The 16,646-nt window shown below is 42.5% G+C and overlaps 1 protein-coding gene across 1 annotated transcript in view; it reads left to right on the top strand.

Annotated features, from left to right (window-relative positions):
- PLXNA4 (plexin A4) overlaps nucleotides 1-16,646 on the top strand; it is a 648,412-nt gene that overhangs the window by 492,112 nt on the left and 139,654 nt on the right. The gene's annotated exons all lie outside the window — the stretch shown is intronic.

The raw sequence follows: 16,646 nt of genomic DNA, 5'->3' as shown, positions 1-16,646 counted from the left end.
TTGCCATTTCCTCCTCCAGAGGGTCTTCCTGACCCAGGGATTGACCCTGGCATCTTATGTCTCCTGCATTGGCAGGCAGGTTCTTTACCGCTAGCGCCACCAGGGAAGCCCCGGGGAAGGCATTTAGTTTGAGTCCAGCCCCACAGGACTTGAGGTCATCACAGGCTGGGCATCTGAATAGCTTCTGGCTCCTCATCTGTCAGGACCTCTAGGGCAGACAGGAAAATGGTTTGTTCTCCTTCTCTGTGCCCCGAACTAAAGAAGAGCTAGTACTAAAGGGAGGGCAGGGGTGGGCAGAGAGGGGGCGGAGTGGGAGGAAAGACAGGAAACCTGAGGGCCAGGTGATTAGGGGAACACCTGGCAGCCCTCTGATCCTGAACTCCGCTCAGCATCTGTCTCCAGCACTTGGTCTGACAATCAGACCCTCTCTCTGCTCAGTGCCAGGGTCCCGGTGATTTCAGGGCACTTGAAGTGCTGTTGTAAAGGCGACCACCTGTAACCTCCACTCAGCAGCATGTGCGGAGACTCCACAGTATGGGCAGACAGGGCCAGGGGCTGTGTCTCTGCCACCTTTCAGGTATCTCCCCATGTGTGTTTATTGAGTGCCTACTGTATGCCCAGTGCAGGGCCAGACACTGTGCAGAATAGAGAAAAGCAGAGCAAAGTATGTTCTGGAAACTCTGTGGAGTGAGATGGGTGCAAACTCCAGCCTAGAGGGTATTGAAAAGAGAGGGGTCCAACTGTTGGGGCTGCCCTAGAACCACAGCGTGTGAGCTAAGTTGCTTCAGTCAAGTCCAACTCTTTGTGACCCCATGGACTTTAGGCCACCAGGCTCTTCTGTCCATGGGATTCTCCAGGCAAAATCACTGGAGTGGGTTGCCATGTCCTCCTCCAGGGGAACTTCCTGACTCAGGGATCAAGCCTGCACCTCTTATGTCTCATGCATTGGCAGGTGAGTTCTTTGCCACTAGCGCCACCTGGGAAGCCCTGTGCATTTGGGGTCCTAGAGAAGGTGGATATTAGCCCGAAAGGGCACACTCTCCTCGCAGCTTAGGTGGGTATCATGAGGACTCTGGTCTAGAGACAGAGCTCAGGGTATGTGTCCCAAGACAAGCTTCAACTCCGCAGGCACCCCATCCCCTAACCCAGGGTGGCTGCAGACGGAAACCATCCTCCACAATCCCACCCCTCTTCCCTTCCTCCATGGATGGCGTCTGAATGGAAGTGGTTAAGTTTGGTGAGAACTGATCTGAGTTGTGCTTGAAGTTCTGCAGAAAGAGAAATACTGGATCCTTAAATGAGTTGTGTGCTCAGTTTGAATATTGATGAGAAGTTTTCGAGTAAATAGACTCATGTTAATTTGTGCCATTGTTCGAGAGGACTAGTTGGCATTAGTGGTGTCACATGACTTTGCTAAACACAATATAGGTATAAAAGTAGAAATTACAAATAGTAGAATTATATCTGATCTGTCTTGTAACTGCCTTTCAAGTATTACAGGGAGACAATGGAGACATGAATTTGAAACTGACTCAGAGACGATGCAATCATTTCAAGGGAATGTATGATGGTTGAGGAAAAGATGGTCTGGATATTTAGAGAAAGTTGTACAAAACAATGGAGTAGAGAAATAGGTATATCGTCCTCAGACAGAGTTCAGTGCTGGTGTGGAAGGCGTTCTAGTACCTTCTGGGTGACTTGAGAGTGTCCACAGCATGAGCCAGAACCACCAGTCCTGGTTTCTGGTCTCGGCTCTGCCACTTTCTACCTATATGACTTTGAGCAAATTATTTAACCTCTGGGTATTTCATTTTTCTCGGCAGTAACACAGGGATGGACTAGTGCCCACTGACTGAGTGGTTACAATGAATAAATTATATAATGTATATATATAATTCTTTGTGCAGGGCCTGGCACTTAACAAGGGCTCAACAACTCTTAGCTTTCATCTTTATTATTAATATTTTCTACTAGAAGAGTGCCTATATTTTATTGAAATAAGTTCCACCTATGATATTTTTACTTCCCTCATTCATACGCTCACTCTTGTCTTCTCCAAGACCTGTGAGGCCCATTTTTTTGGTGCCTAAAATGGCAGAGAGAAAACCAAGGCAGCTTCCATGGGCCACACTTCCCGTGTCAGCTGTGGTTCCTAGCCTGAGTCCAAGGCACTGAGGCTGCACTAGTGGCCCGTTTGTGCACAACTCACTTCCTTGAGATATCACCTTGGAAGGGGGTCACCACTCACATCTGCGGGTCCTTCAGGATAGGAGGAGAGACCCCTCAAGGGAAATCCTACTTCCCTGCAGCCCCCTTTAGTCCACATGACTTGGCGATAAACGCTCGCTCTCGTTAAGACAAGGAAGTCTCAGGAGACTAGCAGTACACACGTGAATTGTGACACATACACAGGTTCTCCCACATGTCCCTTGCCTCGGTGCCATTTTAAACATCAGCTAGTCCAGGATTCCCCAAGTTTCATCCTCAGAGCCAAAGTTTTGCAATATATTAAAAAATAAAAACAAGCCTTCTTTGGTCTAATGCATTTGGAGTATTCTTGCCTGGGAAATCCCATGGACAGAGGAGGGCTATACAACCCATGGCATCACAAAAGAGCTGGACACAACTGAATAACTAAACAACAATGAGTAAGCAGATATCTTGACGGTAGCATTTCTTAGAGCATCAGTGTGCTGAATCTCCAAGCCAGGGGTGCGCTGGCAAATTTAGGAGGTCGTGTCTCCCACACTCCTTTGACCACAAAATTCACTTTACCCCAGGAGCACTCAGGGTGGAACTTTCACTGGGAAAGACTTCGTTTTTATCTTTTCCCAGCTTTTCCAGGTTTCTCTCAAGCTGTTTGCCTGGCTCTAGGCCTGGCACTGGTCTCATCTTCTGCACTGTTTCATTCCTAGGCACAGACTGGATTCTTGGTCTTCACTCTTCTGAGTTTGGGAAAGGAGGGTTCTTTTGATCTGAGCCTTAAAGTCACAGCCAGACTTTGGGGCTAAGATTCTCTCCTTCCAGTTCACTGCCTCCCACTGTCCCCTGGGCTCTCTCTGCTCATAAGTGCTCCCAGGACCATCTCTCTTCCGTCCTAGGTTCCTTCTGCCCTCTTCAACTCTGAACTTAGCCCCAGCCTTAATCCTCAATTCATTGTTCTCTGAAAGTCACCAATTTTATTAAAATTATTAACGTTTTGCCTCTTGCCTACTGTCACCATTCAGATGTATACTGTTCTCACCTGAGATTCATAGATTATACCACTTTGCATCTTTTCAGATGATTCCTAATGCAGGAGCCATTGTTCTCAGATCTTTATTAGTCTATCTTCAATAATTCAATAATGCTGATAACCTGATATTCCTCAATTCACAATGATTTAGAGGAGACAATTCATTTAAGTATGGAGGCTTCCCTGGTGGCTCAGATGGTAAAGAATCTGCCTGCAATGCAAGAGACCAGGGTTCGATCCCTGGGTCAGGAAGATTCCCTGGAGAAGGGAATGGCAACCCACTCCTGTGTTCTCACCTGGAGAATTCTATGGACGGAGGAGCCTGATGGGCTACAGCCCATAGAATCATAGAATTGGACACAACTGAGCAACTAATGCTTGCTCCAGAACACCAAAGACCAAACTCTCAACATGTGGTACCCTTTTTTTTCCTTTATTGTAATGGTCTTAAAGTATACTTTGATGCTAAATGGTGCTAAGAATGATCAGATGGTGCAAGGGAAGAAATGATTAGAGCATCTATTTATTTTTCTATTTAAAATAGGAAATTAGGCTTTGCTCTTTCAATATACAGTGAATACTGTGTGCCATTTTCCTGCCTTGGTCTATACATCAGCCATTTATGTGTCTAGAAGGCATGGAGGTACGTGGAGGGGCCTACCTCTCCCGGTGGTAGACGATGGCAGTCTGACTGACTGATTCCGTTTCACGTATATGACAGAAAATTTGTATGTGCAACTGATACTATCAATATTGTTTTAAAAAAATCCATTAAATAGAATCTACAGTATTTTGCCATGAGCTGGGAGTGAGCATGAAAATTTATTTTGTACAACATAGAGGTTTTCTGGTTATGGAAATGTAAAGATTTTTCTTTTAAAAGAATCAAAATGTTCTACATTTGCTGACCTTTTCAGTTCTGACAAGCAGCTGTCAGAACTATGCTACTTTGCTGATAACTTTGAAAACTTAAACACTTCATCTGCCCCCTCAATATAAAGGCAATGTGTTAACAATGATTTAGAAAGTTACTACTTTCAGAAAGCATTTAGGGCAAGGAGAGACCATTTGGGAAGAGAAAAGGGATGTTTGGAAATATTTTCACCTTTATATGATTTGATAATGAGGAAATATGACACTTTAAAAACTCATATCTCAATGCTTTAAAAACTTGAAAATAGAATCTTCTACTTGCTTAAAAACCTTCTAAATAGTTTCTGAGAGTTTTGACCCGTTTGTTAAAAAATATAAAAATTTAGCATCTTCCTATTAGTTAAAAGAACAGTTGATTGATATCAGAAACAATGGAAATCTATTAGCTGAATTTCAACAAGAATCTTCACATAATTGACTCATGAAACTGAAAAAATACATATATCTTGATTAAGTCAGCATAGCCAACAATGTACTTTTTGCATCTCTGTGTCTGCATGAAGTGTCGTTTTGTTGTTGTTATGACAGCCATTAGAGCAAAGTATTGAAATAAACTGAACCCTAGACCTCAAAACCCCATATCACGAAGTGCTAAACAAGTATTTTCAAAAGCAATGAAGGCAATCCCAACACATCAGTCTCACCATTATTCATAATAATTTTCATGGTGATAGTAAAATGTTTGTATCATTCATTAATAATAGAAAATAAAAATTAAGATGGTATTTTATCTTTATCTCACTTCATTATTTCCTCGTTTTGCGTATACTTAATAATGCAATGGGAGAAGGCAATGGCACCCCACTCCAGTACTCTTGCCTGGAAAATCCAATGAACGGAGGAGCCTGGCGGGCTGCAGCCCATGGGGTCACTGAGTCGGACACGACTGAACGACTCCACTTTCACTTTTCACTTTCATGCCCTGGAGAAGGAAATGGCAACCCACTCCAGTACTCTTGCCTGGAGAATCCCAGGGACAGGGGAGCCTGGTGGGCTGCCGTCTATGGGGTCGCACAGAGTCGGACACGACTGACGCGACTTAGCAGCAGCAGCAGCAATAATGCAATGATGTTAATAAGTATTCTTTGTAAAGAAATATATGAACTTTGTAAGTGCATGCTCAAAAATTGTTTTTTACTATGGGGTATGCAATCAAAACTCTTTAGAGACCTACTGGTCATTGGAGTGTGTGAAGTTGTAGCTGTTTCATAAATTACTCTCATCTCAATCTCTGATATTCACTTTCCTGTTACCTTTTAAACGAACCTCCTTTGTACCCAAGAGTTTGTTTGTTTAGACCCAGTTCAGAAGCCCATAGAGTACACTGTGAGTTGGTGCATCCTGTGGGTGGAGTCCTTGTGGTCAGTTTCTTTATTCCTCAGTAATTTGCCCAATGCCTTCTAGATCTTTCTAGGGCCAGGATCCCTGAACAGCAGATTGAAAATTCCCTGTGGAAGCAACAGTAAGGAATTTGAGATGATGCTGACAGATGAGAAAATCTTCAGATAAGTAGATAGCATTACCATAGCTATGCTGTGAAAGGTGATGGGGACAACTCTTGCATCAAAATGATCAGAATGACCGTGGAGCTTGAGAATCATTGTGTGTGTGCTTGTGCTTAGTCGCTTCAGTCGTGTCCAACTTTTTGCAGCTCCATGGACCACAGCCCACCAGGCTCCTCTGTCCACGGGATTCTCCAAGCAAGAATACTGGAGTGGGTTGCCATGCCCTCCTCCAGGGGATATTCACAATCCTGGGACTGAACCCACATCTCCTGTGTCTTCTGCACTACAGGCAGGTTGTTTACCACTGAGCCACCAGGGAAGCCTGATGAGAATCGTTACATAGACAGAAATCAGTCAGTAAGGAGTTAGTCTTTTCTCATCATGTCTCTAGTTCCCATTCATTTCTTCTTTGTCTCATTCCATCCTCATTCTTTCCTTTATCCTATTTTCAACATTCCTCCCACCGTCCTCCTTATTTATCCCAATCTCTTATCTCACTCTTCTCCACATCCACCTTCCACGTTCCCCTCTCTGGGGAGGGAGGCAGAGCTGGAATGGGGTCAGGCCAGTGTTTTTCAAACTGCTGGTCATGACACATTAGTGGGTCGAGAAATCAATTTAGTGGGTCACGGAATCAATTTAAAGGGTCATGACCAGAACATTTTTTTAAATGGAATAGAAGAAAATCAAATAGAACAGTGTCCATCAAACATAGTAAGGATAAGTGCTATCTGTAAGACTATATATGTGCCTGTGTGTGTGTGCCCTGGGTTGCAACGTAAAACATATCAGTTGCCGGGAGTCCTGGTTGGAATGAACACGCTGGCCTAGGGGAGAATGAGAATGACTTTCATACACTGGCAATAAGTTGACTTCAGCTTTGAACTTCTGGATCACATTTCAAGCCGTGCTAATGACATCATCTGCTCCTTCACTAGTTTCTAGTCAACTGATTTCTCAGTTCCAACGGTTTGGCTTCAACAGCTGTTTGTTAACAGTTTGGTGTGACAGCTGTGGGCTGGTAGGCAGGCATTGGACACAGAGTAAGGCTAACTGGAACTGGAATCAAAGCTTGGCTTGATGTGAGTCTAGACTTCTGAGTCTCTGTTTTCTCATTTGTGCACCAGATCCATTCTTTCCAATCTGTTATTTTATTAAGGTTTTGTCGTTCACTCGCTAAGTCGTGTCCAACTCCTTTGTGACCCCCGTGGACTGCACCACGCCAGGCTTCCCTGTCCTCCACCATCTCCCAGAGGTTGCTCAAATTCATGTCCCTTGAGTTGGTGATGCTATCTATCCATCTCATCCTCTGGCACCCCTTCTCCTTTTGCCTTCAGTCTTTCCCAGCATCAGGGTCTTCTCCAATGAGTCAGCTCTTCGCATCAGGTGGCCAAACTATTGGAGCTTCAGCTTCAGCATCAGTCCTTCCAATGAATATTCAGGGTCAGTTTCCTTTAGGGTTATTAAGGTACACATGGAAAATAAATTTATTTGCACAGCTCTCTAAGGTGCTGGAGGTCCCCCCATGACCAGAGGGCACCAGACTCTGGGGGACATGTCTCCTCCAGGCATTTCCCAGCTACCTCAAAGGCTGGAAGGATCAAAATGGTAGCACACCTGGACTCCATCCCCAGCATCACTGCATGCCACCGCTCCCCAGGTGGGAAACGCTGTCCACATGACCACAATATACAAACAGGTCTGGAAATATTTGTCCCTGTAAACCTGTGTGTAGGTCCCCATGCTGGGAACATACAAAGATGTGAAAGACATCAATGCCATCTAGAAGCTGACTGTTTAGCAGTTTTCCTCACCACCTGCAGTTTGCAAGAGACACTGTGTGGTTCAGGGCCAGCTGAGTCCTGATCAGCTTTTATTTGCAGTGGCCTCTTTTTGCCTGGGACCCTGACACTTGAAAGTTTTCTTTTCTTTCTGTGGGAACTGAACATAACCTCTGAAATGCCTTGTAATCTTGATATTTCTCAGTTATAGACATAAACCCGTGGTGAGTCAAGACTCTAATGGCTCTCCAAATGCCAGATTCTGCTGCATTCACCGTGTGCACCGAAGGGAGTAAAACTAATTACTACCTTCTTAAAGAGCTGAGCCTGGGTGGATACACCCTTGAAAGTGGCCAGCAGAAATGCTCCATCCTCCCCATGCTGCTGCCTGCAAGTCTTTCTGCTAGAACCTTTGATGCCCGAGGACCCCTGCCTCGGGCCATTAGCAAGAAGGCTGGTCATTATTAACTAGTTGGCATTGACTGATGACACCAAGCATTTTTTTTTTTTTTTTGGCCACACGTGGGCTGGTGGCTGGCACTTAGTTGACCCCTGGAATGTGAAGTTTATTCTGCCATGAAAACAAAGAAATAAATTAGAGCAATGAACAGAAGCCCCCATGGTTAAACACATACAGGTTAGAGCCACTCACTAGCCTCTGCTGATTGCCTCCCAAAACCACACACACGCCAAAGAATCCTGCCTCTCAGCCCCTTGGTTCTCACTCCCAGATTCCTGGCACTCTTCCTCTCTAGACCATTAAAATGAAGAGAGAGATTTTTATCTTTTTTTTTTTTTTCCGCCCTCTTGAGCCCAGTGTCACAGAAAGAGATGGTGTTTGTGCAACATCTTGCTTACTAAAGATTCAGGAATTCCAGGTTTACGTTAAGAGATCCTTCTTTAAAATATGCTTATATAACAGATTGTATGTTAAGAGTACCATGGAAATCTCTCTACATAGAAAATAACTCTTTAACTTTGTCAGGTCGTAGTTGATGTTTCTTAAAAGTGAGAGACACATGTTATTAAATGATATCCCTTCAACTCAATTCCACAAGCACTTGTAATTGACCTACTAGAGGGACAGGCAAGCGACAGTTCAAATCTGATTGGCCATTACTTTTGTAAATAAAGTTTTATTGGGACCCAGTCACACCCATTCATGGATGTCTCCTCTATGGTTGCTTTTACCACCATAGCAAGTTGAGTAGTTGAGACAGTCCATATGACCTCGCCAATGTCTGAAGTATAAACTGTCTGGCCTTTTATAGACAACAGTGTGGTTTCTCCTGACCTACTGTGTGTTAAATCTCAAGATCAAGGGAGAAGAGAGCTGGATACAAAAGAAGTCTGGCAGGGTCCTTGTCCTCCAGGAGCCTGCAAGTTCATGGGGGAGAAGAAGGATCTTCTTCATAAAGTGTGAACCACCAACAGTGGTCAGTTTTCTGCTCAGCTACATGGTGTCTGTCCTCACCCTGGGCCTCTGCTTCCATCCTGCCATCTGTCCAGGATGCCCCATGACCTCTCACCAGAGAAATCTTGTGCATGCTTCAAACCTCCTTCCCCTTCCCATCATTCTCACCCCCAAACTCTGCACTATACTCTCCTGCTTGTTTGCCTTTGCAGGCCCAGAGGATAATTTGTACCATGTAGATGTTCAGTGAGCATCTGGGATCTTCAGATGAATCCCCACACTGATTTAGGGAAGAAGGGGGAAACCTCCATGAAATGACCTTCTCATTACCAATTTAAAAAAAAATACCCCAAGCAGAACCCAGGCAAAACTCATGAGTGGGAACACTGTACATGTCATCTCAGGCCAAGACCTTGGCATGGGCTCTAAACCAAGTTGCAAGGATTCCCCAAATAATGAAACCACGTGGGTTACTGTCTTTTATCGTCTGTCTGTGTCTGTGTTAGTCACTCAGTCGTGTCCGATTCTTGGCAACCCCATGGACTATAGCCTGCCAGGCTCCTTTGTCCATGGGATTCTACAAACAAGAATACTGGAGTAGGTAGCCATTCCCTTCTCCAGGGGATCTTCCTAACCCAGGGATCGAACCTGGGTCTCCTGCATTACAGGAAGATTCTTTACTGTCTGAGCCACCAGGGAAGCCCACTGTCTTCTATACAAGTCATTATTTCTGGAGAATATCTTTTGTACATTTTTGGCTGTATAGAAAGAAAGAGGGCCAAATAACATATTCTTCTCCTGCTTTCCCACTAACACCTTCTAAACCCCACCCCTACACAAAAGGAATTTAAAAAAAAAATCAAAATGAGAACAATAATTTTATGTGATAGAATTATTTATATGGCTGTTCTCCCCATGATGAATCTATCCAGGAGATCAGCACCTCCCCCCAGGTGCCAATTCATAAATCAGGAAATGCTATTACCCACTGGCCGTAAAAACAGAGCCCACCCCAACACAGAGGACTCATTTCAGGAGCAGCTGCCCCATTTCCAGGGTAGAAATGAGTTCAGAAAAATCCATCTGGCTGTCTAGGAGGAAGAGAAATGTCTTTTATTTGATAAATAATCAGTCTTTCCTTCTTCTCAATCCCTTCTCCCCTAGAAATACATGGAATTAATGGCACATATATATGCTATTCCACAGAAATAATAATAACAGAGCTAACTAGATTGAAGTGGGGCAAAGGGCATGAGTGAGGATGCTGCAGATTTCCTAGGAAACCTTTCCTATTAGCTTAAATCAGTTCATTAAAAAAAAGCTTGGAGACAATTTAGTGGAAGTCCTCCTTTCTGTGTGTCTCTCCTGCAAACACCCATCAAGGGCAGGCAAAGAACCAAGAAAAAGAGTTGAGAAGGAGGGAGTCATTGCAGAAAAGACTGCAAAGTGGTTGTTAGTGATTTCTCCAATGTAATCAGGTACTTCATTTTTATCTCAATGGATATGTGTTGGACTGAAAGTGAAAATGTTAGTTGCTCAGTAATGTCTGACTCTTTGTGACTTCATGGACTGCAGCCTGCTAGGCTCCTCTGTCCATGGAATTCTCCAGGCAAGAATATTGGAGTGAGTAGCCATTCCCTTCTCTAGGGGATCTTCCTTACCCAGGAACTGAACCTAGGTCTCCTGCATCGCAGGTGGATTCTTTACTGTCTGAGCCACCAGGAAAGCCCGAGTTGGAATGGGGAAGGACCATAAAGAGAATTAAAGAAAGAGAAGAAAGGAGAGAGAAATGAGAAGGAAGATGGCAAGAAAGTCTCCTAGGGGTATGACCATAGTCAGTTGGCAAATAGAAAAGATCCAGTAAAACAGGTGATCCCTGTACATTTCTGTAGTTTACATTCTAGAGGGGACGGTGATAGACAGTGAGCAAGTAATCCAATAAGCAACCAAGATAATTTCTTCTAGTGCTGAATGCTATACAGGAATCACGTGGCAGAGTGGAGCTGGAACTAGCAATAGGGGGCAGGTTTAGGCTTGGTGGCCTGGAAGCTCTTTCTGAATAGATGACATGTGAATATCAAGTATCTTTGAGGAGAACAGTTTAGAAAGAGGGAACAGCAAGTGCAGAGACCTGAAGCAGGGTGCACTTGGTACGTTCAAATAAGAGAAAGATGGTTGCGATGGAGAGAGACACCAGGGGCAAACAGAAGCCCATGTAGATGTATAGGAGACAACTTTGGAACTCTCCAACAGGGCCAGGTGTCTCTGACTAATTTTTTTTTTTTTTTTGGCCTCACCATGTGGCATGCAGGACCTTAGTTCCCTGATCAGGAATTGAACCTGTGCCCCTGTGTTGGGAGTGTGGAGTCTTAACTACTAGACCACCAGGGAGGTCCCAACCATGACTAATTTTGATCTAATTCATGTATAGAGCAACAGTCAGGAAATTGTGCAGAAAAAAAAAAAAAAAAAGGGAAAAACCTGTCTTCTGTTTACTGTCTGGACTGGTCTTTGCCTGAGCATCTAGAACAGGAGAGAGATGTTCTTTGATAAAACAGCAACAATGATGAGAGCTAATAGTTCAGTTTAGTTCAGTTCAGTCACTCTGTCGTGTCTGACTCTTTGCAACCCCATGGACTGCAACACACCAGGCTTCCCTCTCCATTGGGTTGTACATACTATATGTTCCCTACAATATGTGTGTGCACTGAGAGGAGCAGAGAGACAATTCCGCAATGTGTTATTGCCAGTTATTGTTGGATGTCAGGATCTGGGTGACTTTAATTTTTTTTCTTTTTATGTTTTATTGTGTACTTTTTCTCTATGTAGCATCAGTTCAGTTCAGTTCAGTCGCTCAGTCGTGTCCAACTCTTTGCGACCCCATGAACCACAGCACGCCAGGCCTCCCTGTCCATTACCAACTCCCGGAGTTTACCAAAACTCATCCATTGAGTCGGTGATGCCATCCAACCATCTCATCCTCTGTCGTCCCCTTCTCCTCCCACTCTCAATCTTTCCCAGCATCAGGGTCTTTTCCAATGAATCAGTTCGAATCAGATGGCCATCAAGTATTGGAGTTTCAGCTTTAGCATCAGTCCTTCCAATGAATATTCAGGACTGATTTCCTTCAGGATGGACTGGTTGTATCTCCTTGCAGTCCAAGGGACTCTCAAGAGTTTTCTCCAACACCACAGTTCAAAAGCATCAATTCTTTGGCGCTCAGCTTTCTTTATAGTCCAAGTCTCACATCCATACATGATTACTGGAAAAACCATAGCTTTGACTAGACAGAACTTTGTTGGCAAAGTAATGTCTCTGCTTTTTAATATGCTGGCCATAACTTTTCTTCCAAGGAGCAAGTGTCTTTTAATTTCATGGCTGCAGTCACCATCTGCAGTGATTTTGGAGCCCCCCAAAATAAAGTCTGTCACTGTTCACTGTTTCCCTATCTATTTGCCATGAAGTGATGGGACCAGCTGCCATGATCTTAGTTTTCTGAATGTTGAGTTTTAAGCCACCTTTTTCACTCTCCTCTTTCACTTTCATCAAGAGGCTGTTTAATTCTTTGATTTCTACCATAAGGGTGGTGTCATCTGCATATCCAAGGTTATTGATATTTCTCCCAGCAATCATGATTCCAGCTTGTGCTTCATCCAGTCAAGCGTTTCTCATGATGTACTCTGCATATAAGTTAAATAAGCAGGGTGACAATATACGGCCTTGACATACTCCTTTACACTAATAGTTACATATTGCTTAATGTTACCTTGGCAGTGTCTTTTTGTGTGATTGTGTATGGAGGGGCTTCATGTTTTGTCAGCTTTATTGAGGCATAATTAACATAAAATCACCTGTTAAAGTGTACAGTTATATGGTAATGATGTTTATATGCTGATTGCAGTGGTGGTTACATGAATCTATACAGGTGATAAAATGATATATAGACATTTCATAGCAATGTCATTTTCTCGGATTTGATATTACAGTTTTGGACAATATAATCATTGGGGGAAACGGGGTATTGGATACATGGGACCTTTCTATATTATCTTTGCAACTTCTCAAGAATCTAAAATTATTTAAAATATTTTTGAATTAAAAAGCAAAATAAAATTTTAAATGTAGATAGAGGAAAACAATTTTAATTACACTACACTAATTATTGTTGCAGAGAAGATCCACCATTGGATACAGAAATTAATGGGCAAAAGTTAGAGGAGAAACAGGATATTTTTATAGTCCAAATGTATTTCTTCCAGATATTTATTCACTTCAAGGGGAAAAATAGTAACCTGACAGTGGAGAAACCACCTTAGTCAAAGTTAACATCGTCAGTAACAAGACATATCAATATGATGAGTTCCTTGAGAAAATGCACTAACAAGGACATAATATTGCTTTTATAACATTCTTGCCCAAAATGCATACACTCATTCTAATTATGCAAAAGCCTCAGAGCAACCCAAAACGAAAGACATTCTAGGAAATACCTGACTGGTATTTGTGGAAAGTGTCCAAGTCATGAAGACAAGGAAAGATTGTTTAAAATTACAGATGACTAAGAGTTACAATAACTAAATGGAATGTGAGATTCTGGAAAGGAATAGAAAATTAAGTAGACGAACTGGTGAAATTAAAATCAGACCTAGAGTTTAGTCAGTTGTATTTTACCAATGTTAATTTCCTGTTTTTCATAGGTGCAACGTGGTTATGTACGCTTTTAATATTAGGGAAGCCTGAGTGAAGGGGATATGGGAAATATTTGTGCTAGTTATGCAGCTTTTCTCTATGTTTAAAATTAATTCAAAATAAATAGTTCTTAAAATTTTAAAAAATGTGTACAGTAATGTAGTCACAACTGCAATCCAGACATGTTGTTATTGTTGTTCAGTTGCTAAATCATGTCCAACTTTTTGCAACCCCATGGACTACAGCATGCCAGGCTCCTCTGTTCTCTCCCAGAGTTTAGTCAAATTCATGTCCATTGATCAGTGATACTGTCTGACTATCTCATCCTCTGCCGCCCCCTTCTTCTTTTGCCCTCAATCTTTTGCAGCATCAGGGTCTTTTACAATGAGTAGGCTCTTCGTACCAAAGTATTGGAGCTTCAGCTTCAGCATAAGTCCTTCCAATGAATATTTAGGGTTGATTTCCTTTAGGATTGACTGGTTTGATCTCCTTGCAGTCTAAGGGACTCTCAAGAGTCTTCTCCAACACCACAGTTCAAAAGCATCAATTCTTCCTGCTATAGACATTTCCATCCCCTCATTTTTTTTTTCAGCTATAGATTTAAAGGTTTTTTATTTTTCTATTATGTAAAGACTTAGTTATTCAGATCACCCTACCCTAAGAGACATGCAACAAATAACATATTGTTGACCTATTCATTGAGAAAATTACTGAACACGTAAAACTGTTTCTCAACAGGTCTACATCTTAAAATTGCCAGTGAGACAGCTTTAAAAAGCTGAATTTCTCCTATTTTTTTTTTAACAAAAGCATTAAACACCATACCCTTCAGACACATTTCTTCTTCTCTAGATATCAATTTTCCTTAAACTTTTCAAATAAAAGTAGCAATATTAGCTCATTGTACATTTTTGTCCATTTCTTCCAGCTTTATGTCAGTCTCCAGAAATCACTCCATCCCCCAAATTCCTTCCCTGCTCTATCATAGTCAAACCCCTCCCCCATCACCAACCCCTAGACTCACCGATTGTCATCCTATCACTATAGCTTGCCGTTTCGAGGAGTTGGTACAAATGAATCATGCAATATGTAGTCTTTTGTATCTGCCTTCTTTGACTCAGCACCATAATTTAAGATTCATTTGTGTTTTTGCTCCTTTTATTGCTGAGTCGTATCCTACGATATGGATATACCTCAGTTTATCCATTCACATATCAAATGATATCTGGGTTGATTCTGGTTTGGGGAAAAGTGCCTATAAACATTCTCATACAGGTTTTTATATGAGAATAAGTTTCCCTTTCTTTTGGGTAAATATCCAAGAGTGGGATTTCTGGGTGTATTATGAGAAACTACTAAACTGTTTTCCAGCCTGGCTGCGTTTTGCATTTTCCCCAGTGAACTATGAGAGTCATGGTTCTTTTCTCCCATCCTCACTAAGTGTTGTCTGTTTTTTTTGGGAGGAGAGCTTGTTTTTTTGTGGGGGTGTTTTTGTTTGGGGGGGAGGTTGCCCCATAGATATGTAGGAATATCTTATCATAGTTTTGTTTTTCTTTTTCTTAATGACTGAGGATGTAAAGCTTATTTTCATTTGCTTATTTGCCATCTATATATCGGGCTTCTCAGGTGGTGCAGTGGTAAAGAATCCACCTGCCAGTGCAGGAGACACAGGTTTGATCCCAGGGTTGGGAAGATCCCCTAGAGAAGAAAATGGCCACCCACTCCAGTATTCTATCCTGGGAAATTCCATGGACAGAGCAACCTAGAGGCTAAAGTCTATGGAGTTGAGAAAGAGTTGGACATGACTGAGTGACTGAGCATGCACACATGTACCATATGTTCATTGGTGAAGAGTCTGTTCAAGTCTTTTGCCTTTTCTAAAAAATCAGAATGTTGCTTTCCTTGTTGTTGAATTTTGAGAGTCTTTATATATTTTGAAAGAAAATTCTCTGTCAGGTATGTGATCTGTAAATATCTTCTCCTAGTCTGTGGCAAGGTTTGGACCCATCTTGCAGAATAGCAAACCAAAGCACAGAGAGGTTAAGCAACCTCCCCAAGATTACACAGTTCATGAGTCTATACTCTTAGCCCCTCTCTTTTGTTGCCTCTGTAGACACTCTCTGTTCTAGGTGGAGACAAAGCTGGATAATCAGAATGACCAGGTCCACTCCCTGGTGGCCCTTTCCACCTGAGGCAGCTTCAGAGTGACCCTACAGTAGCCAATGGGAATCTTTTCAGTGGGATCTGCTAGAGGCCCTGATGCCTTTGTAAGGAGAACGCTACTACAGAACATTTATCTATCAATGGAAGGCACGCCTTGGCAGCCTTTTGGATTCCATAAGAATGATCAGTCACTAATTAAAATATTTTAACCACATATAGAAACCACAAATTCAGAAAATAGAAGGGAAACTCCATTTTCTAATGCTAGCCATTTCCTGGGTTTATTTTAGTCTCCTCTACCTGATTTTATACAGCCTGGCTTGGTAGACCTAATTAGATACTTCCTCAAGTGTTCAGGAAGTCAGTGCCTGTCACAACTCCTGCAGGGGATGTGGAAGAAGATGGACTTTTTTGCAGCTTGAGGTTCTGCAGATGAGACCCCTGGAATCCATTTCCTGCTAAAGCCCCATCCCTTGTTGAAAATCTGGACCCTGCCTCTGATCATTTGGGATATTTGTGGTTAGGTGCAATCTAGAATTACAGAGCCCTCTACATACTAAAAATAAATAAATAAATAAAATAAAAATTTGGATTTTACCTCCATAAGCAATAGTGATTCGCTGGAGTAATTTAAGCTAGGGTAAGACAGTGACATACTTGAAAGTCAAACAGATTATTCTGATGGCAACATGTGAAGTGAAAGTTGCTCAGTTGTGTCCGACTCTTTGTGACCCCATGGGCCATACAGTCCATGGAATTCTCCAGGCCAGAACACTGGAGTGGGTAGCTGCTCCCTTCTCCAATGGCAACATAGTGAATGAATTTAAAAATTGGAAACCAAAAGTTAGACCAAGTAAGAATATGTTTGCTGTTACTGTGTCAGGTACTTATTTAATTTAATCTTCACAGCAGTACTACAAAGTAGT

This window comes from Giraffa tippelskirchi, chromosome 10 (genome assembly GCF_054371585.1).
Source record: "Giraffa tippelskirchi isolate mGirTip1 chromosome 10, T2T-mGirTip1v1.2.pri, whole genome shotgun sequence".
In the NCBI taxonomy this organism is placed as follows: domain Eukaryota; kingdom Metazoa; phylum Chordata; class Mammalia; order Artiodactyla; family Giraffidae; genus Giraffa; species Giraffa tippelskirchi.
This window is presented reverse-complemented; position numbering and strand designations above follow the sequence as displayed.